Raw genomic sequence first — 21,809 nt, forward strand, 5'->3', positions numbered from 1 at the left:
GTAAGAGAAAGCAAACCCAGGATCCTGAGTAATACGATGGGAAACAGTCAGCTGGATCTCCACCACCACAGCAAGCTGCCTCTGTGGAAAGTCATGGGAACACGCAACTGTCAACAAATAAAACCGTGTGATCATTTCGTCTGGACTTCCAGCTGGGAACAATTCACATCAACAAACTAATTATTTTTTTTCTCCTGTCTTTAACAAGTTTATTAATTCATGGGCAGGCACAAACCTGCGAAATGGAAACTGGTGTAAAGCACAGATATTGATCTTTGTTTCAAAGGCAGCAACTACACTCTGGGGATTGCGGTTGGAAATGCCTGTGCATAGTCCCCGAGGGTCAGGATTACGGTGGCAGCTGAGGGCCACCCCGACTGAGAGGGATCTGCTTAGGGCCTATTAGGGTAGCTGTGAGTTCTCAAAGCAGAGGCTTGGAAAGAAGCCGTCTCCCACCCCCACTTCCACCAGATGCCTTGAAAGGAAAAGAGAAAGGATGAAGGAGATGTGCTTGGGACTCATCTTTCACAATATTAAAAAGTCCAAAGTGTTGCTGGTGTCCTGGATGTGTGGCCGGATGTGTGCATGGGTGTGTGTGCATGGGTGTGTGTGTGTGTGTGTGTGTATGAGCACGTGTATGTTCTGGATGCAGTAGTTAAAACAATTCATGAGTAAAATGAAATAATTGGGTGTAGTTGCCCCCCCACGAACAGGCAGTGATGGGAACATGGAGATCGTGCATGGCTAGGCTGGGGTGGTCCCTGATCCCGGACACAAAGGAGACTGGCCTTACAGCGCACTGGCATGTCTAGGATACTATGCTATCAAATCCCATCTGTTCAGGCTGCTTGGGCGGGGCCACACTTTCTGGGGTTTCCTACTTCAGCCATCCAGCCATATTCTAACACTGGTTATCTTGAAACGGACAGTGACCATCAATTTACAGATGGGAAAATTTCCCAAAGATAAGGCCCGAGATCCAAGGACTAAACCCCAGTGGGAGGTGCCTGTGTCCGCCGATGAAGGGAGGTGGTGGGGTTAGCTTGGCACAGTGTTTCCACGTTCTCAGAACAGGACACACCCATCGTGAGAGCCAGGAAACACAAATGGGCAGCGCTACAGAATGCTTGTGTCACCCCCAATTCATCAGGGAAGTTCACAGGTGAACCGTCATGATGGAAGTGGTGGTGTTGGAAGACGGGCCTTTCAGTGGTGACCAGGTCATGGGAACAGACCTCGGAACGTCCTATTAACGAAGCCAGGAGTTGGTGCCATCTGATTATGGCCACCCAGGTTCTGGCACTTTGTTATGAAAGCCCACACAGACTGAGGTGTGACTGAATTCTCCTGTATTCATCAATATAAAGATGAACGTACAACTGACGTGAAGGTTGCTGAATTTTACTTTATTTTTTACTTCAAATTAGGGTACACTTATTCAAACTAGGTTTGGGATGTGTCCCAAAAGGCAGTTGTGATAAAGGTTTGGCCCCAGCTCAGTGCCATTAGGACATGGTGGTACCTTTAGGAGTGGGACCTATTATTAGGTCACTGGGGACATGTCCTTGAGGTGATAGTGCGACCCCCTCTTCCCCTCTTTCTGCTTCCATGGGCCCCAAAGTAGAAGGCCAACCCTCGACTGGAGCTCATAAAACTGCACCAAAGCAAGCCCAAAGAATGGTCTCAAGTATTTGTCACAACCGAAAATTTACAAACACAAATGGCATGAAATCGCATAATGAGAAATGTTGTGTGACGATTGGGTGACTGTGGAAAAAGAAAAGAAGCTCTATATTTTTGTACATTTCCTAAACGCCTTTTAGATTTCTGAAGCAGAGATTCTGAGTTTCCATTTTGCACTGGAAGTTACAAATGATCGGAATGGTCCCCGTGGGAGGCTCTGGTCGGCCACTGAGATGTTGAGTGGGTGTCCGTGTGTGATGGGAAGTTTAAAGAGAGCACTGCAGATTCAGAATCGTTGCTGGGAGTAAGAAAACAATACAAATAAAGCAGTCACTCTGGGAAATCAGACACCAAGGCCACCAGGTCGGGTCTCAGAGCCAGTGTCGTCAGTGTGACTCCCCAGCTGTGCCCAGCACCACGTCAGGTTGGACCCAGCATGCCTCTGCAATTGGGGTGCCTGCATGCCTCTGGGCTTGGGGTGCCTGCCCTTGCTAGGCAAGTGTGAGCACACACAGGGGGAGGTGCCAGGAGCCCACGGCTCCACGCTGCCACCTGGGTTTAACACAGGGAAAGAGATAGATGGCAGAGAGGAGGCAGCCCGAGTGGAACAGTATGGGGAGGGGTTCTCTTGAGCTTGGAAGTCAAGGTGGTGAGGCAGGATTTTCAGGGTCTCAGGGTCCTCTGAGGCCCAGGACCCAGATCAAGGTGGTAAGTGGGGACGCATTCTGTCAAGGACTATCTAGGAAGGGATCCTCTCCCCAGAAAGAAGCCCACAGGCTCTTCCCCTGGCTTAATGTCAACAAAGAGGTTGGGGAACAGGAACCGTCCCCAGTGGTACCTCAGACCTGGACACGAGGGAGCTGACCCCCTCCCACAGCATGCCATTCCCTGAGACGGGCCGCCCCAGGCCCACGTGTTCTGGAACCAAGAACACCAACGACACCAAGGACGCCATTAACTGTGAACCGAACACTAGCCCAGGGCATAAGTTGACTTACAGCCCCCAGATAAATTTACCTTTCTGTTTATTATCATTTATTTATATTCTGCTTAAACATCTCTGATAAACTGCTTGTTCATTTATTCAAAAAAAATGTTAGTATGGCCCAACATGTCACAATACAAAGGACACTGTCCTAAGAAACTTACAGCCTGGTGAGGAGACGTGCAAGCTGCCTCCTTTTCCTAAATGTTGGGTCTTCCCAGACAAGCACCCAACACCTTCAGGCCTAAGTCAATAAAATGAACTCTGTTTCTGCCTTTTGGGAAAAATAAAATTGAATCTGAAAACCAATCACGTAACGTAAGAAAGACATTATCACATGATAATACAGTGGGCCGCAGAGTTCACGACTATGTCTAATTTCTTAAAAGGGAAATAGAAATGACGCCCAGCCCTCGGACACTGCCTGGTAATTAAATTCTCTCACAGGCCACGGCTCTCATTACGACTGGATGAGGCAGCCCACTCAGTCCTGGGCAGCTTTAATTGTTAGGACATTCTTCTTCCTGCAAGGAATTGGAAATAATTCTCTATAATTTTCCTCTCTGACACCGTCTGCACCCTGGAGCTCCCAGAATGACTCTGATCCATCTTCCCCTGGTGGTCTGCAAGAGTTCTGGGGCCGGCATCACCTCCCTGCTGGTCCTCTCTTGTCCACATCCAAAGTCCCAGTCCTCACCGTGCTCCTGTGTGTGGTGACCTTCGTGCCCTGAGCACACCCAGCCCTGCCGGGGCCTCCGTGTCCACGGGTGCAGCCAGCACAGAGCTGGCCTTCAGCCCTCCCAGCACAGGTGACCACACGGCTGGCAGAACTCTGCAGCTCGCACACTGGATGTTGGGCTGTGGGTCTTCTCCTCTGTGTTTTTGCAGCAGGACATTTCTTTTTCTTTTTCTTTTTCTTTTCTTTTCTTTTCTTTTTTTACACAGTTACTCTATTCATTTTTTAGATTTAGCACATTTTCCACATTTTTTGCCTCTCTGGCACCCCTGACTCTTGATATCCAACGTATTCATGCCGGACCCCCAGTAGCTGTACTTAGAGAAGCACATCCAACAATTGGACATTTCGGATCAGAGAGGAGGCTATATCGGGAGCCCACCGTACCTCTGAGGGCTGCAGTAGCCCCCCTTGGATACATCACCACCTCTCTCCTGTCATCCAGCTCCCATTTGTAAGCTGGCCGGCCTGCCCTGGCCCCTTCCCTCTGCAGCTCCCGACTCCCACCCTCCTGTGCCCGGCTCGTGCCTGAGGCCACTGAGGTTGCATTAGTGTGCAGCAGAAGGAAGGTGTGCTGGGGTGAGAAACAGACGGGGGTGAGTGCCAGGCGGACGCTTACCAGCTGAGTGAGCCCCTAACCCTGAGTCTGTCTCCCCAGCTGTAAAATGTGGGCAGCCCCATCCTGGGGGATCGTGGTCAGGGTTAGAGAACATTTACATAATGGGCACAAAGCATGGGCAGTCACTGACTTTAAATGGTGACAGGGTGGTGGCAGTGATATAGCAGTTACTGTATTAAACAGTCACATTCTGAAGGATCAACCCATTTTGATTCTTTTTTCTCCTCTAGTGCAGGGGACCAAACCCAGGGCCCTACTTGAGCCACATAAGTGCTCCACCACCAAGCTACTTCCCCAGCCCATTTTCTAAGCTGTCTACAGTCTGTCTACCCTCTGGCTTGTGTGGCTCTTCCACCACCAGGTCTAGATCATGGGACAGATTGCTGTTTAACCTGCATTATGTTAATGACTGCATGCACTCACCTTCTACACAGGGTGGGAATTAAAGGGAAAAGATCCCTCACTTGCTTTCTAAGCAGACACTCCAGTTCTGGGCACATCTATAGCAGTTGACAAATGTTTCTTGAATTAAAAATGAGGAATTCAAGTTAAAGTAGAGAATTTTTAGAACCTGAAAGGCATGCGAATACTAAAGAGCACCACAGATGTGACATCGTACAGCTCTATACCACAGAAGCCCCGTGTCTGCCAGGTGATGGTAAGACACAGGAGAAAGCACGTGGCCTTCCACTTTTTGCTCTACTGCTGCCTTATTTTATGATAACCATCTGTTTATACATCTGTCCCCTGCACTAGGTCATCATGCTCTCCCCGGCAGCTCAAGTATTTTTCAGATTTTTGAAGATACTTTGTCCCTAGCACCTATCATGATGTCTGGCATATTTTAGGCTCACACACATGCAAATAGAAGTCATTTTAAAATAATGAAATAAAGATGACCCTGGGGAGAAAATAACTTTTAACAAGAAAATCTATATCTTTAGCTGTTGGGAGAAGACATTTTGACTATACGACAGATAATGATATCAGCACACAGAATATCTGCTGCACTTCACGGTTGGCTTTTGCCCGCACCAGGTCCTCTGACCCACCTTGCGTCCAGGTGAGCAGGCACCAACATCCCAGCGCACGGCTGAGCAGGAGAGGTGAAGCAGGAATAAATGGCTCCTGGTGGCTTCGTGCCTATGAAATAGCACAGTCTGGATGTGACTAAGCATCCACGGTGGTTTGAGATTGTCCTCAGGGATCATGTGTTGGGCACTTGGTGCTCAATGCAACAGGTGACAGGAGAGACCTGTAAGAGGGGACCAGGTCAACAAGGGCTCTGCCTGAAGGTCCTTATCAAGGTCCTGGGTGGACTGTCACAGGAGCAGAGTGAGTCTGGCCTCTCTTGGTCTTTGTTATGCATGCCACTGCTCTTTGCTGTGGAGTGACACAGCCCAGAGACCCTCGTCATAGGACAGTGACTTGCTGTTGGACTTCCAGCCCCAGAATCACAAACAATAAATTCCTTTGTCAGTTACCCAGGCTACGCTCTTCCAGTGTTGCAACACAAGACAGATGAAGGCAGCATCTTTGATACCAAAAGCATAAACAGACCAGGAGAGCCAAGACGAAGTGCTTCCAGTCTCTGACCTGAGGCTTCTGTGAAGGTGCACCTCCTCCATTGTCTGGGCTGAGGGCTTCAGCCGCGGCTCTCCTGGCTCTTTTCTCTTCTTTGCTGTGCATTTTGAATCAGACAAGAGGAGGGAAGTTCTGAACAGAAAAGTGGAATCTGGCCAAACCTTAAGAAATTAATAAAAAATTCATGATCTCAGCTTAGAGAAAGGTTCAGGGAATTACTGTTCTGAACCCTCAGATCAAGTGGACATACACACGACCAGGGAATGGCAGGCAGCTTCCAGGGGGGAAGACATGACATTTCTCAGAAATGCTGGTCTACTGAGGCGCACACGAGTGACACAGCAAGCCTGGCTGCTTCTAGCAAGGTGTCCCCCCGGGAGGAGAGGCAGAAAGTTGCCTGGGGTGAGGGAGAACTGGAGAAGAGGGCCAGCCCTCAGTGGGGAGATGGAAAACACGAGAGACAGGGACAACTTAGAGAGAGGAGGCTGAGGAGAGGCCATCAGGCCACAGAGGGCCACCTGGGTCCTGAGTTCACGTTGTTCCTACAGGTGAAGAAGTGCCCTGGAAACACACTGCCCACGTGTCTTTATCTGTCTTCGAGGAAATAAATTGTGAAAACCAAGAGAGAATTTCACCAAGAATTTGTAGAGGTAGGAAAACAAGAACATCCAACCATTTGGTGTGTTTTCTGGCCTAAGGAAAAAATAATGTTCTCACAAGTTAAAATGTAGGCAAATCTCTCTCTGGACACCAATACAAGCAAGAAAATAACAGAAAGGCTTCGAGGCTTAAAAACCAGGCTTCATGGAAAAACTAAAGGACGGGTAAATCACATGTGATATTTTTTTATCCATATCTCCTTAATTTTAGGAGACTCTATAGCATAATATCTTCACTTTGCAAGACTCAAACACATGAAATAGGCTATTAATGGGTGCCTTGAGGGCTCCGTACAATTTTAAATTCTCTCTTCAACTTCCAGGCAAATATAAAATAACTTTCCACTGACTTTTTCTAAATTGCATCCATTCCTACAATTTGATGTTTTTTCTTCAACAAATTCTGTTCAGAAATTCAACTTCCACTGGGCACACATGCTCCAACTTCAGAATCACAGGTCAACGGAGCTTTTCATCAGTGATCAGGAAAACACCACACAGGGATCCTGTTATCTGGGCAAACCCCAAAGTGATACCCACCCACAAAAGTCCAGGACTCCACAGGGTCTCAACCTTGTTAAATGAAGACCAGAAGAAGCTTAAGTTGCTGGGTGCTCCAGCATTTCAGGTAATTACAGACCCCGAGTAGTCTGCAGGCATCTTAAGTAGAAGCTCAATTCCAGGTGGAGGCAACACCTGCACAGGAGTCTGAGACGACCTGATACTGCCAAGGGCTGAGGAAGGTGTAGAGGGTTGGCTTCTGCCCTCAGAGACTGAGCACTAGTTTTTGGTACCTGAAGTTGGAGAGTAAATTCAAATACAATTCACAAATACCAGCTGAGGCTCTTACTGGGTCCTAGGTATAAACCAGAGTCTTTAGAAGAAAAGGAGTGAAGACTACTCCTGCTCTCGGAGGGTGTTGGGTCTGTGATTTGAGGTAAACCAGAGAATTAGAGGAGAATTAGACAGCCATGAAGACACACTTTTCTCTCAGCCGAAGCACCATGAAGGCAGGGAATTTTTCTTTCCTTTTCTTTTTTTGTTTGGTTTTGTATTGTCTTGTTCTGGATCCCCCAGTGCCTGGCACATTAGTATCAATAAACCTCTGTATAGTGAAGAAGGCAACAATCGCAAATACGCTACAGTGGGGTGGATGCGAGGTCTAGTCGATTCTTTCATTACAAGCTCTTTTGTATTCTACACGCTTCTAACTGGTCCTTCACCACAGCTGGAAAGTAGGATACTGGAACAAAAACTAGTGAAGTTCTATTTCCCTGCATGGAGGACCATGTAGTTTCCCGTCCCAACTGTCAACAAGAAAAAGCAGGACCTCTGCTGCTTGCTCTGTTTCTGCTCCCCACATGCCCAGTGAGGGCCAAGAGGGATAAAGCCCAGCTACCTGCAGGGAGGAGGGGCCGTCCAGAGGGAGGAGGGAGCTGTCCACAGAGGTCACTCTCTGGAACTCACAAAAGGTGCGGGTTTTGCTAGTGACAGTCCCGGAGCTGACTCTGAAGGAAGGGTAGAAGAGGTCAAACCCAGGACTGGGCGGGGAAGGAAGAGTTAGTAAGAAGCTCACCATCCAAGTGGGCAGATTCAGGGAAACACCTCGATCATCACATGCGCCCACCGTCTGTGAAATTCTTGCACCTCTGTGAGTGACCACTGTCCTGAAGAACATGGGCGCTGTCTCTGAAGCTGCCAAGACAGGTGGAAAACTCTGCGCACACAGAGGAGAACACTGAGGCAGGGAGAGGTGGAGACCCTGGCAGGGCCATTGCTGCTCTGCGGAGAGGACAGCTGGCGCTTGTTCCAGACACCTCAGCTCCTCTGCTGCCTGCGCAAGGCAGGGAGGAGGCAGTCTGCCCACTCCTCTCCCCTCCCCTCTCCTCCCCTCCCGCACACCTCGAGCGCACTGGGAAATAAGCAGCACTGGGGTCTCCCATCCGTCCCTTTAACCCCAGGCGTCATTGTTCAGGCTCTGCTCAACGTGACACCTGCTTGGAGAATAAGCCTCCGAAGGATACGAGTTCTCCAGGACACAACCGTCACATCCTAGAGGTCACAGGATACGAGGTTGGTGAAAAACGACAGCATGTGGCCAGGGCCGTGCCCACACAGTTAGACCACTGCCCCGGCCACGTCCACCACAACATCCAGGCAGGGGCACCGCGGACCCTGCTGCGTCCCGGCTCTGGGCTTCAACCGAGCCGGGGTGAAACCGCTCCGGGTCTTGCGCAGGCGTCTCCGCAGCTCACTGCCCGGCCGGCACACAGGAGACACTGAGAACCTTCGGGAACACTAGCTGCGGGCGGGGGTCCCCCAGTCACGAAGTGCTGGGGTGCAGTGTGTCCCCCAGGGCATCTGCCTGGGCCCTCCTCCCCAGTACCTTGGAAGGTGACTGTACCTGGGACAGGGCTTGGAAGAAGTCATCGGAGTTGGACGAGGTCGCCAGGGTGACCCCCATGCAATCCCACTGGTGCCAGGCCAGCGGGGGCGGGCACGTGCACGGAGGGAGGACCACAGGAGACACTGACCGGAACCATGAGATCCGACGTCTGGCTCCCAGAGCAGGGCGCTTGTGGAAGCCCAGGCCAGGTCCTCCCCAGGGCCCAGGAGCAGATCAACATGAGGGATGGCTGTTGTACAGCGCGTGACACACAGGGAGACCCAGTCAGACCGCCGAGGTGGGAGGTGTGGGGGACCCCATCAGGCCTGCGGCTCTGGGGCTCCTCCAGCGGGAAGCGCAGTCCCCTCCACACATCCCCCATGCTCGCCCCTTCCACACAGACCTCTCCACACAACTCCCTCCATGCACACACCCTTCCATGCACTCCTTCCATGCAGCCCTCTCCACACACGCCCCTCCACACAGGCTCCTTGCACTACACACTCTTCCATGCATGCCCACGACCCGTCCAGCCTGGACCTCACACCTTGGGAGAAAGAAAATCAGGGAAACCGCTGCGGTTTTAGGTGGAGCCTCCAGATGAAGGAGCAGAAAGGCAGGTGGTCTTGTGGTCAGGGGCCATCCCTGAGAAGGACCTACCAAGCAGGCACACGGAGTGACCAGTCCTTAAGCATCAGTGGAGGCCCAGCCGCATCATAGCCCTGGAGGACAGAGGAAGGGTGAGGCCAGTGAGCAGAGTCCGCACAGGACCTCCCTGAAGGAGGCTGAATATGTTCATCAGAATTACCCTCTCCTGGAAGAGCATGAGGAACAGATTAACATTAAACAGAGACGAGTGGGGGGAGAGAAAGGGACAGAGAAGGGAAAGCATATGGAAATGGTAGGAGACCCTCAATGTTACATAGAAGAGGTTGTGAGGGGAAAGGGGGGGGGGGAAGAATTGCCCTCTCCTCAGAGACCATGTGGGCGTAGTTCAAATTTTGAAGACACTGTAGTTCTCTGACATCCCAGTTCATATACCTGTCACCTTAAAACAGTGTAACCAGGCCCAGACTTATCCACACCGGCCTCTGCGGGGCCCAGGAGCACAGCAGGCCTGGTCCACCCCTTTCCCTGCACAGCGGACACTGCCAGAGCCTAGCCTTTGGCACAGGATGGCCCTTCTGACCAGCAGACTACCAGAGGAGGGCAAGCCCAGGGGCCCAGATCCACCCACTCCAAGGTCTACAGGACCCAGGATGCAGTAGCATCCACTGAGGGTCACCAGCAGGGTCTGGAAGCCCATCATCAAGGTGAGGTACAGACAATCTGCATGGGAACTACAAGAATATAGGGAAGAAACTGTAATATCTCAGATCCACACTGCAAGAAAGGAAGACACATAGACAACATGAAAAAACAGGGGAGGAAAGTGCCCCAAACAAACCAGGACACTTAATAACAGAACCCATGGACAGCGAAGTTGATGAAATGTCAGAGAAGGAGTTAAGAAGGTTCATAGTCAAAATGATCTGTGAATTAAATAATGACCTAAATGAGCAAATACAGGCAAAAATTGATCACTCCAACAAAGAGATAAGAGAGAAAATATAGGTAGCAAAAGATTACTTCGAGAGAGAGAGAGAGAGACCCTGAAAAAAAAGTCAGAAATCCTTGAAATGAAGGATACAATAAATCAAATTTAAAAACCCAATAGAAAGCATGACCAACAGACTAGATCACTTGAAAGAAAATCACATCAGAACATCAGATAATGAAGACAAAGTATATAATCTGGAAAATAAAGTTGATCACACAGTGAAGGAAATTAGAAACCATGAACAGAATATCCAAGAATTAGGGGACAGCATCAAAAGACCAAATCTAAGAGTCATTGGGAAAGAGGAAGGCACAGAGTTTCAAACCAAAGAAATGCACAATCTCTTCAATGAGATAGTATCAGAAAATTTCCCAAGCATGAAGAACAAATTGGAAAAACAGATACAAGAGCTTACAGGACATCAAATGTACAAAATTACAGCAGATCTGCACCAAGGCACATTATAATGAAAATGCCTAGCATAGAGAATAAGGATAGAATCTTAAAAACTGCAAGAGAGACGAATCAGGTCACATATAAGGGGAGACCAATACATATCTCAGCAGATTTTTCAACCCAGACCCTCAAAGCCAGGAGATTGTGGAACAACATATACCAAGTATTGAAAGAAAAGGGATATCAACAAAGAATCATATCCAGCAAAACTAAGCTTTAGATTTGATGATGAAATAAAAACCTTCCATGATAAACAAAAGTTAAAAGAATTTACAATGAGAAAGCCTGCAATACACAACATCCTCAGCAAAATATTCCAAGAAGAGAAAATGAAAAACAATGATGAAAATCTGCAGAGGGAAGGATTACACTAAAGGAAAATCTAATCAGAGGAGAAATGTTACATACCAAAAATAAACAAAAATGGCTGGGAATACAAATCGTGTTTCAATAATAACCCTGGATGTTAATGGCCTAAACTCACCAATCAAAAGACATAGACTAGCAGATTGGATCAAAAAATAAAAATTAAAAAAGACCCAACAATATGCTGCCTCCAAGACACTCATCTCATAGAAAAAGACATCCACAGACTAAAGGTAAAGGGTTGGGAAAAATCATACCACTCAACATGGACTGCAGAAGCAAACCAGGGTTTCCATCCTCATATCAAATAAAGTAGAATTCAAAGTAAAGTCAATCAAAAAGGATAAAGATTCAAGAGAACTATACACCAACAAGACTTAACAATTATAAATATATATGTCCCAAACAATGGAGCACTTATGTTCATCAAACAAACTCTTCTCAAGTTCAAGAGTCAAAGAGAGCACAACATAATAATTTTGGGTGACTTTAACACACCTCTTTCATCACTAGATAGATCTTCCAAACAAAAGCTGAACAAAGAAACTCTAGAACCCAATAATACAACCAATAACTTAGACTTAACTGACATATATAGACTATTCCATCCTTCAATGAGAGAATATACTTTCTTCTCAGTAGCACATGGATCCTTCTCTAAAATAGACCATATACTATGCCACAAAGCATCTCTTAGCAAATATAAAAAAGTAGAGATACTACCCTGCCTTCTATCCAATGGAATGATATTATAAGTCAATGATAAAATAAGAAATAAAATCCATTCCAGCACCTGGAGGCTAAATAATATGCTACTGAATGAACAATGAGTTACAGAAGACATCAAGGAGATTAAAAATTTTTAGAAGTGAATGAGAACACAGATACAACATATCGAAATCTCTGGGACATGTGAAAGCAGTTCTAGGAGGAAAGTTCATTGCATGGAGTTCATTCCTTTAAAAAAAAAAAGTCAACAAATGAATGACTTAACACTACATCTCAAAGCCCTAGAAAAAGAACAAATCAACACCAAAAGAAGCAGAAGACAGGAAATAATTAAAATCAGAGCTGAAATCAATGAATTGAAACAAAAGAAAGAATTGAAAAAATTGACAGAACAAAAGTTGGTTCTTTGGAAAAAATAAATAAAATTGACAGACCCTTAGCCATGCTAAGGAAGAGAAGGAGAGAGAAAACTCAAAACTCTAGCATATGAGATGAAAAAGGAAATATCACAACAGGCACTACAGAAATACAGAAAATAATTAGAAATTATTTTGAAAACTTATAGTCCAATAAAATAGAAAATATCAAAGGCATTGACATATAATTTTCCCAAATTGAATCAGGATGAAATACACAATTTAAACAGATCAATTTCAAGTGACAGACACAATCAAAAGTGTCAAATAGCAGACATAATCAAATGTGTCAAATAGACCACAACACAATAATTTTGGATGATTTTAACCAACCAAGAAAAGCCCAAGACCAGACAGATACACAGCCAAGTTCTACAAGACCTTTAAAAAAGAACTAATACCAATACTCTTCAATTTACTTCAGGAAATAGAAAAAGAGGCAGCACTTCCAAACTCATTCTATGAGCCAACATTACTCTGATTCCAAAACCAGGCAAAGACACATCAAAGAAAGAAAACTTCAGACCAATAGCTCTAATGAACATAGATGCAAAAATCCTCAATAAAATTCTGGCAAATTGAATACAAAAACATATCAAAAAGATAGTGCACCATGATCATGTGGGATTCACCCCAGGGATGCAAGGTTGATTCAACATTCAGAAATCAATAAATGTAATTTATCACAACAATAAATTTAAAGATAAGAATCATATGATCATTTCAATAGATGCATAAAAAGCATTTGACAAAATACAGCACCACTTTATGTTCAAAACACTAGAAAAACTAGGGATAACAGGAACATATCTCAACATCATAAAGACTATCTATGCAAAGCCCCAGGCCACCATCATTATAAATGGAGAAAAATTGAAGGCATTCCTTCTAAAAACTGGAACAAAACAGGGATGCCTTCTTTCACCACTTCTATTTAGCATAGTTCTTGAAACACTGGCCAGAGTAATTAGACTAAAGAAATTAAAGGGATACACATAGGAAAAGAAGAACTCAAATTGGCACTATTTGCTGATGATATGAGTCTATACCTATAAAAGCCTAAAAGTTCCACCAGAAAACTTCTAGAACTAGTAAATGAATTCAGCAAAGTAGAAGGATATAAAATCAACACCCCAAATCAAAGGCATTTCTGTATATCAGTGACAAATCCTCAGAAAGGGAAACGAAGAAAACCACCCCATTTTCAATAGCCTTAAAAAAATAAAATACTTGGGAATCAACTTAATGAAAGAAGTAAAAGATCTACATAATGAAAATTACAGAACCCTAAAGAAAGAAATCAAAAAAGACCTTAGAAGATGAAAAGATCTACCTTGCTCTAGGATAGGCAGAATTAATATTATCAAATGACCCTACTTCCAAAAGCACTATACAGATTTAATGCAATTCCAATCAAAATTCCAATGACATTCCTCATAGAAATATAGTAAAAGCAATTATAAAATTCATCTGGAAAAGTAAGAGACCCAGAATATCTAAAGCAGTCCTTAGCAGAAAGAGTGAAGCAGGTGGCATCACTATACCAGACCTTAAACTATACTACAGAGCAATAGTAACAAAAACAGCATGGTATTGGCACCAAGATAGACTGGTAAGCCAATGGTACAGAATAGAGGACACAGAGACTAACCCACAAAACTACAATTATCGTATATTAGACAAAGGTGCCAAAAACATGCATTGGGGAAAAAGATAGCCTCTTCAACAAATGGTACTGAGAAAACTGGAAATCCATATGCAACAAAATGAAATTAAACCCCTATCTCTCACCATGCACAAATCTCAACTCAAAATGGATCAAGGACTTAGGAATAAAACCAGAGACCCTGAGTCTAATAGAAGAAAAAGTAGGCCCTAATCTCCATCATGTGGGATTAGGCCCCAACTTCCTTAATAAGACTCCTGTGGCACAAGAATTAAAATCAAGAATCAATAAATGGGATGGACACAAAATAAAAATTTCTTCTCAGCAAAAGAAACAATCTGTGAGGTGAACAGAAAGCCTACATCTTGGGAGCAAATCTTTACCCCTCACACTTCAGATCGAGCACTAATCTCTAGGGTATATAAAGAACTCAAAAAACTAAACACCAAAAAAACAAATAATCCTTTCAATAAATGGGCCAAGGACCTGAAGAGACACTTCTCAGAAGATGATAAACAATTAATCAACAAATATATGAAAAAATTCTTATTATCTTTAGCAATCAGAGAAATACAAATCAAAACTCTAAGATATCATCTCACTCCAATCAGAATGGCAGCCATTATGAAGACAAAGTGTTGGCGAGGATGTGGGGGAAAAGCACACTCATACTCTGCCAATATGGAAAGCAGTATGGAGATTTCTTAGAAAATTGGGAATGGAACCATCATTTGACCCAGCTATTCCTCTCCTCAGTCTATACCCAAAGGACTTAAAAACAGCATACTACAGGGACATGGCTACATCAATGTTTATAGCATCGCAAATCACTAAGTCGTGGAACAAACGTAGGTGCCCTTCAATAGATAAATGGATTAAAAGATGTGGCAGATATACACAATGGAATGATACTCAATAGAGCACTAATCTCTAGGGTATAAAAGAGAATAAAATCATGGCATTTTCAGGTAAACGGATGGAGTTAGAGAAGATAATGCTAAGTGAAGTTAGCCAATCCCCCAAAAAACCAAATGCCAAATGTTTTCTCTGATATAAGGAGGCTGATTCATAGTGGGGTAGGGAGGGGGAGCATGGGCGGAATAGACAAACTCTAGATAGGGCGGGGGGGAGGGGAAGGGAGGGGGCATGGGGTTATTAATGATGGTGGAATGTGATGATCATTATCATCCAAAGTACAGGTATGGAGACACGAATTGGTGTGAATATACTTTTTATGCAATCAGAGATACGAAAAATTGTGCTCTATATGTATAATAAGAATTGTAATGTATTCCGCTGTCATATATAAATTTAAAAAAATAAATAGATAAATAATTTTTTAAAAAAGTGTAACCAGTAGTGCAGATACACAAAGTTAATGCACGACCCATGATGTAAATCTCAATAAACAGCACAACCATGAGCCAAGGGAATAGGTGTTTATTTAGCAGAGAGCGTTACAGCGCCTGGTCATGTCCGTTTTCATCTACATCAGCTTTCTGAGCTGGCCGCCCTCCCCTCTACCTGGAAACCAGGTGAAAGGTCCAGGCACATCCCCATCACTGTGGTCGCTGCTGTTGCTGTAAGCCAGAGGGAACCTGCCATGGGAGATGATCTAGGAGGGAGACAGGTAGGCATCATTTTCAAAGACAAAAGATACAAAATAACATGAACTACAAATGCTAGAAGATTTAAGAAGCAGAGGCTCCACCAAGGGCCACGCTGGGCAGAACCTTCTGGGCAGATGGACAGAGATGCCCTGGAGGCAACCTGGGTTAGTGAAGGACCCAGGCCCTGGTCTGTAAGAGACTCAGCCTTTAAATCATATCTCCAGGGCAGCTTTTAACATTTTCTGAACCGAGGCAAAAACAAAACAAAAAAAATTGTTTTGAGAAAATTTTTTAATTTTAACACAGTTGAATACAAGTAAGGGAACAGAATCCTGAAAGCGAAAGACCAGTGAAGAGATTCCGTGTCCAGGTGGTAGGGTGAAACACAACTTGGTGAGACTTTCATACAGTAATTGTAACGACAACAGTAGTAACCCTACTGCCATCAGTTTTTCTTACTCTGCCAACCTCAATTAATACTAAGAACTAGTATTCTTCACCCAAAAATTTAAGAAAAATGTAAAACTTGAGTTAATGCTTAATATTTCAAACTTTTAAGTTTCTAAAGTATAATAAGAAAGAATAAATGAAAGAGAGAGGAAAAGAAAGAAGAGAAAGAAAAAAGAAAGAAAAAGAAAAAATCCATCTACTGAAACTCTTCCCACCACAAGAGGGCGCTCCTGGACCCGGGAGCTGAGCTGGTTGAGCAGGGTGGTCCAGAGGACCTGCACCAACTCTGCCTGAAGCCAGGGTTGAACATGGTCACCTACCCAGTTACAGAAAGGAGACAGCCTCCGACACTCCTCCATGCTGTGTGACATCCACACAATCTTAAGATCACAGAAGATATGGAGTTCTTATCAAACCTACGCCCTTTTTATCAGCTATTCAGGGTTGGTCGTTTTCTCTTTCAGTGGACAGTAGATGCGTCCGTGTAGCTGGAGCGCCCAGCTCAGCCCCACTGAAGATGCCCACGCTTTCCTTCTACGAGTTCTGCTGGCAAGCGGACCATTCTCCTCCAGAGCCCTCGGTACACAAGCCAAGCTGAACCCGTTTCCCAGCGGGGACAACCAAGAGCAAGCCAGGTTAGCAGAGATTAAAAATAGGATGTTGCTGCAGAGTCCTGGGACCAGCTGGCAAGAGACACAGGAACCTCAGGAGAGCCTGGCCCAGCCCAGGCTGTCCTCGTCCTCTGCCGCCCCAGGGGTGGGGATGACTGCAGGAATCCTGCCAGGAAAGGGCTGCAAAGCCTGCGAGAGCAGAGAAATGGCTTTCCTCTGAGTCAAGCGACAACAGCTGTCACCGGGAGGAGAGAAGTGAGGGAAAGTGGATCCCGTCTTTCACTGGGCAGTGTCGGCTGACTCCAAAGAGGCTCTCAGAAGCACGAGGTCCTTAAAACTACAGTAGTTCATGCGACATCAAAGCAGTGCTTAGCTCGGCTCCCTGGCTGTCTCTCCCTGTTTATTTATGGCTCACTGCACATTTTCATGCTATTTTCATAAGGTGTTTCAGCTGCCACCGCTCCATATTTGAGTGACAGCAGTGCCTGAGAAGCACCGTGGTTCTTGGGCACTCTGTCCCCAGCAGCAGCTTGGCAAGCCAAAGACAGCCACGAGAGCAATCACCTCCCAAGCAAGAGAACAGAGAGCGAGCTCCCAGGGCCTCCTCGGCCCAGATGTGGGACCCTGAATGAGCGGAGGGAGGAGCCCTGGGCAGCTCAGGCCGCCTAGGCCTGGGGGAGCACAGACGCCATGGAAGGCCTTGCTGACGTCTTTCCTTTCTCAGGGCCCTGTAGCCCTCCCTTTCTTGATGGGATCATTTCTAAACCTCTGTCAGTCACTGACAAAACTGGCTTCATTTTAAATGTACATTTGGGTTCCCATCAACTCACAGACAGGAGTCAGGAGACATAAGTCACCACGGAGCATTTTGCTCCTCCCTGGGGTGTCTTCCTTGTAACAAGGGTACAGGGACAACAAGAAAGACCTGCTAGGAAACAACTGTAGCATGCCATCTTCTATCAACTAGACAAGATGCATTTCCCCTTCAGACAAATTTAGTAACAATTTCCTCCAAGCCTGACTTCTCTGCACAATTACTCTCCTTGAAAAAGACAAGTCGGTGTGTTTACGCCATGGGGGAAATATGGAATCTCAGCACTCAGAGATAAAGCAGGGAGGGTCACACGAGAGGTGGCCAGGACAGGCGAAGGAAAGCGTGGCTGTCACTGGGTCCCTGAATGAAATGACCTAGGCAAGCTGGTGCCACCCCTACCCACCAGGCCCTCCTGGTGAAACCCCTGGCCCTGCCCGCAGGGAGCACAGGTTTGCGAGGCACCTTTAGATGGACTAATTGGATATTCGATCTGGCATCACAGGTACCAAGTTCAGTGCCATGGTTTCTGTTACAGCACGTATTTCCCACCACTGTGTTTAGTATTTATGAAACACTGGAGACCGACAGGCTTTGGAAACCACCAACGCACACTTTTTCCACTGTCAGTTTGCAGCCTTGAGCTCTGAGACCTCCACTCAGCGGGCCCTTCCCTGGGTTGGGAGGTCTTTAGGGCCCGTGGACCACGTGAGGCCTGGTCTCCCCACAGTTTCCAAGACCAGTGCCAACATTCTCTGGCGGACACCTGTCCTCTAGGAACTGGGCTGAAGCCTGAAACACATCTCACACAGGCCACTTACCAGCCTCCCAAGATAACTGGGGTCAGAATTAATCAGCCGTCTACAAATAGAGGCCATCCCTGACTGCACTCCACAGGCATGCAGCTCGCAGAGCCTCTCATTTCCAACAGTTGCATCAGCCGTAAACACACGGAGAGCTGGCGCCGGTGGGTGAGGGCTCAGGAGGACAGCACCGCCTTCTCTAAATTTCCAAAATCAAATTCGTTTGCCTTTGTCAAAATCATGAAGCTTAAAAGTGCCCAAACTAGAGACCAAGCCACCCGTGATTTGAGCGCTCAGGCCACTCTGAAAGTCGTAGTCGTGTGGAGCAGGGAGGGCCCTACCTGAGGGGTGCCAGGCGTTGCCACCCCTGATCCTCATGGGGTTCTCCGGCAGGGACATTATGCAGATGAAGACACCAAGGGCAGACAACTAGTGACTTGCTGGGGACCACACAGTGACCCAGTGAGCTGGCAGCCAGACCCAGACCTCCCAGGCCACCCCACCCCAAAGTGCTTCTTCCCATGTCATCCACCTAACCTCACAAGAACCCTTTAAGTCTTAAAAGTTGAAGACAATCCTTATTTCTTTGATGAAAAAAATATAGAACATAAGAGGGAAATTAACATCAAGAAACTTCTAATCCTCAGCAAAAAGAAGGTTCGGAAGCCCCTAAGTCCTTCCTTCAGTTGGGATGGTGCTGTGGCGGTGGTCTGCTCCTTTCACGGGTGGTGGTCTTACTTCCTGTGGTTTTCTGAGAACTGAGTGGGCCATCATGTACACTCAGTCCAAGACGTGGAGGGCGGAGGTGGGGTCCCGGTCACTGCCCTGCCCCGGCCGGATCAGTGGCTCCTCTGACTTCAGCCTCCAGACTCCCCTGCGAACCAGGAACCCGGGCAGCACGGCGGCCAGCAGCCCTGGCCAGGGCCCTGCAGGAGTCCGACTCAGCCCAGAGGAGCAAGCTTTCTGCTGAGCTGAGCCTGGAGTCAGAGGGTCCTCAGGGCATGGGATGTGAGGAGCCTGGACAAAGTGGCTGGTCAGGGACCTGGGACTCCTCAGATGGGGCATGGAGTTAGGGAGCAGAATCCTGGTTGGGGTCCCACGGGCCACTAGGGGGAGCCAGGGGAATGGGTGTCCATGTGCCCAGGGTCACCAGATCCAAGGAGGAAATCAGGAAGGGTTGCAGCAGTTCCATTCACACGTTCACAGGTTCACACACCCAGAGCCACCTCGGGATCCTCTTAACGTGGTGGGGAGAGACGGACCTGAGGAGGGCTCTGGCTCCTCCTGGGACCTGTGGCCTGTAGTGGCAGCCCCACAGGGCCACAGCCAGCAGAGAGCCAGGACACGGGCTCAGGCAGTGGCCATCAGGGTGTTCTCAGGCAGACAGCTGTGGGATTTTAGGTGGCAGCCACCATAGTGCTCACAGAGCATTTAGTGACGTTGGTCTCAGTTATTCTCTGGGCAAGGAGCTCTGAACTTCTGGGCCCTTCTGAGGGCTGTAGCAGCAGGGTCTCGTAACTGCGCTCCTTCCCAGTTAGCTGTACCTCTCTGCCTGGAGTCACCACCCTGCACGGTGCTAGCACAAGGGACGAGCCAGGAGTTTGATCCACATAGTTTGACCCTTCTAACTACTGCCCCCCTCACCCTTTCTCTAAGGAAAAATGCTGACACTGTCTTCCAAGCCTTAATTATACATTATAGCCATCTCTTTAGTCAAAGAAAAGCCGCACACAAACTCAAAACCATATTGACAATATTGACCCATCAGGCCCCCGTGAGTTACGCTTCTGCCTGCCAGTATGACAGAGGCCCTTTCCTGGGGACAGACACGAACACTTTGTGTCCTTGACGGACAGCCTCCGTTTCTGGAGCAGGCAGATTCTTCCCTGGAAGATTTATGGGAGCAAAGAGAATTGAAAATAACTTGGGGTTAGACGCTCGCTTTGTAGCATTTCATAGCGATGAGCGTAAGCTACTTTGGATGCAAAGTGTGCTTCACAGACATGGTCTAAATACGGATCCGTGTGTATGTACAGATTAGACTAAGCACACAACAGAAAAACAAGCTGGCTGTCCATCCCTTCCCCTCCCTCTGTAGGAATTTGGCTTGAGATGAAGGTTTGATCTTTCAGCACTAACATTCTCTGAGTCCAACTGAGCGCAGCAAGGGAAATAAACACGTCGGCTTCTGAGCCGAGTTCTGCCGTAGATTGACATGGTCGCTGACAAAGAATTAGCCTCTTGTTGCCTGAGGCTCCTACTCTACAAAAGGCGACCCATATTTTCAACCCAAACAACTTCAATACATTAATACTTAATGGCCACGCAGCATAGTTAATGATGCGAATGCTTAACCAAGGTTATGTGCATTCACCATCGGTGCTATTTTGGTCCTCAGCATGTTTCTGGCCTTCACAGTTATATGGGAGTTAAGCATCCTTTAAAGGGGGAAAAAGAATGATCTATGCAAAATCCAGTTTCACAGACCGTGCCTCTGAGTGCCTTGGCAAGTCAGAGGAGACAGTAACCTGAGCTGTTGTTCAGGATAATTCCTGGTTGCTGGTTTCTGGTTCATGTACCTCTCCCTTGCCCAACACAGAAATCATCATGTCGGTCCATCCGGGCCCCCTTTTGTGGCCTGTAGCCTCAGTCTCTCAAAATCGCCTGTGATTGAGTGAGTGTCCCCAGCACTGGCCAAGAATGACAGGCTACCCTAAAACAGCTTGAAAATCAAGTGAAGCAAGGCACCGTTCACCTGCTGAGTTCTGTCTTCTATTAACAGATAGAGGTTAGGCTGAAGTGCCCAGAACAAAGGCCCTTAATTAGAGTTGAAACAAAACAGATTCAGAACCATTTGTTTTAGGGGAAATCAACGCCCAGAGACAGAAATTCCTAGAATTGCTATGTAATCCATAAATCCCAGAAATAACCCATATTTTCTTAGAACAAACAGCCTCCTCACATTTGGAAGGGAATTCCATGAATGTGCTAGGTTAGGTAACGGCAGCTGCTGTGAGGAATAAGCTCCTAAATTGCACTGGTTTCATGCTGGCTTTTGTATCAGCCAAATGCAGGTGTTCTTGGACGATGGGCAGTATCTGAATTCTGAGCCGCCTTCCTTCTTGGGACTGCATCTTTCACCAGCGACAACCAAGAGTCCTTTTATCTTCCAGATCACAGATGGAGGAAGAAGGGTGAAGACAAAGAGAGGCCTCCTAACCACCAGGGCCTGGAAATACCAAGCATTCCTTCTGCTCACTTCCTGATGATCGGGGCTGATCACCAGACCCCAACTACGTGCAAATGAGGCTGAGAAGTGATGTCCCCAGCAGAGCAACCACTGCTCAGTGACTACTTTCTACCATGGTTGGAAGATGCTGAACTTCAGGGGACCAGCCGCAGTTTCTCCATGTGGTCATCTTATGAATGGTTGACACCGGGACAGACCCTTCCCATGGCATCCCTGACAAGGACATCATCCACCCATGACTTTGGAGTGCTGCCAGGGACCGAGAGCTGTATACTTTACAAGAAAATCTGTTTCCCTTTGTGAGCAGATAGATGTAACTATTTCTAAGAACATTCTTTTGTTGAATTATGATATTTTGTCATGAAACTTCATGCAACTTCTACCTGCCG

The 21,809-nt window shown here is 46.7% G+C and overlaps 1 long non-coding RNA gene across 1 annotated transcript; it reads right to left on the bottom strand.

The window, feature by feature from the left end:
* Positions 1–15,310: 15,310 nt before the first annotated feature.
* LOC120889197 (uncharacterized) lies at positions 15,311–17,250 on the bottom strand. The gene is made up of 2 exons (XR_005733094.2): positions 16,266–17,250; positions 15,311–15,500 (listed from the first exon to the last, which is right to left on the bottom strand). It is a non-coding gene; the product is annotated as an uncharacterized LOC120889197 (long non-coding RNA).
* Positions 17,251–21,809: the final 4,559 nt, after the last annotated feature.

Source organism: Ictidomys tridecemlineatus, chromosome 8 (assembly GCF_052094955.1).
Source record: "Ictidomys tridecemlineatus isolate mIctTri1 chromosome 8, mIctTri1.hap1, whole genome shotgun sequence".
Taxonomy (NCBI): domain Eukaryota; kingdom Metazoa; phylum Chordata; class Mammalia; order Rodentia; family Sciuridae; genus Ictidomys; species Ictidomys tridecemlineatus.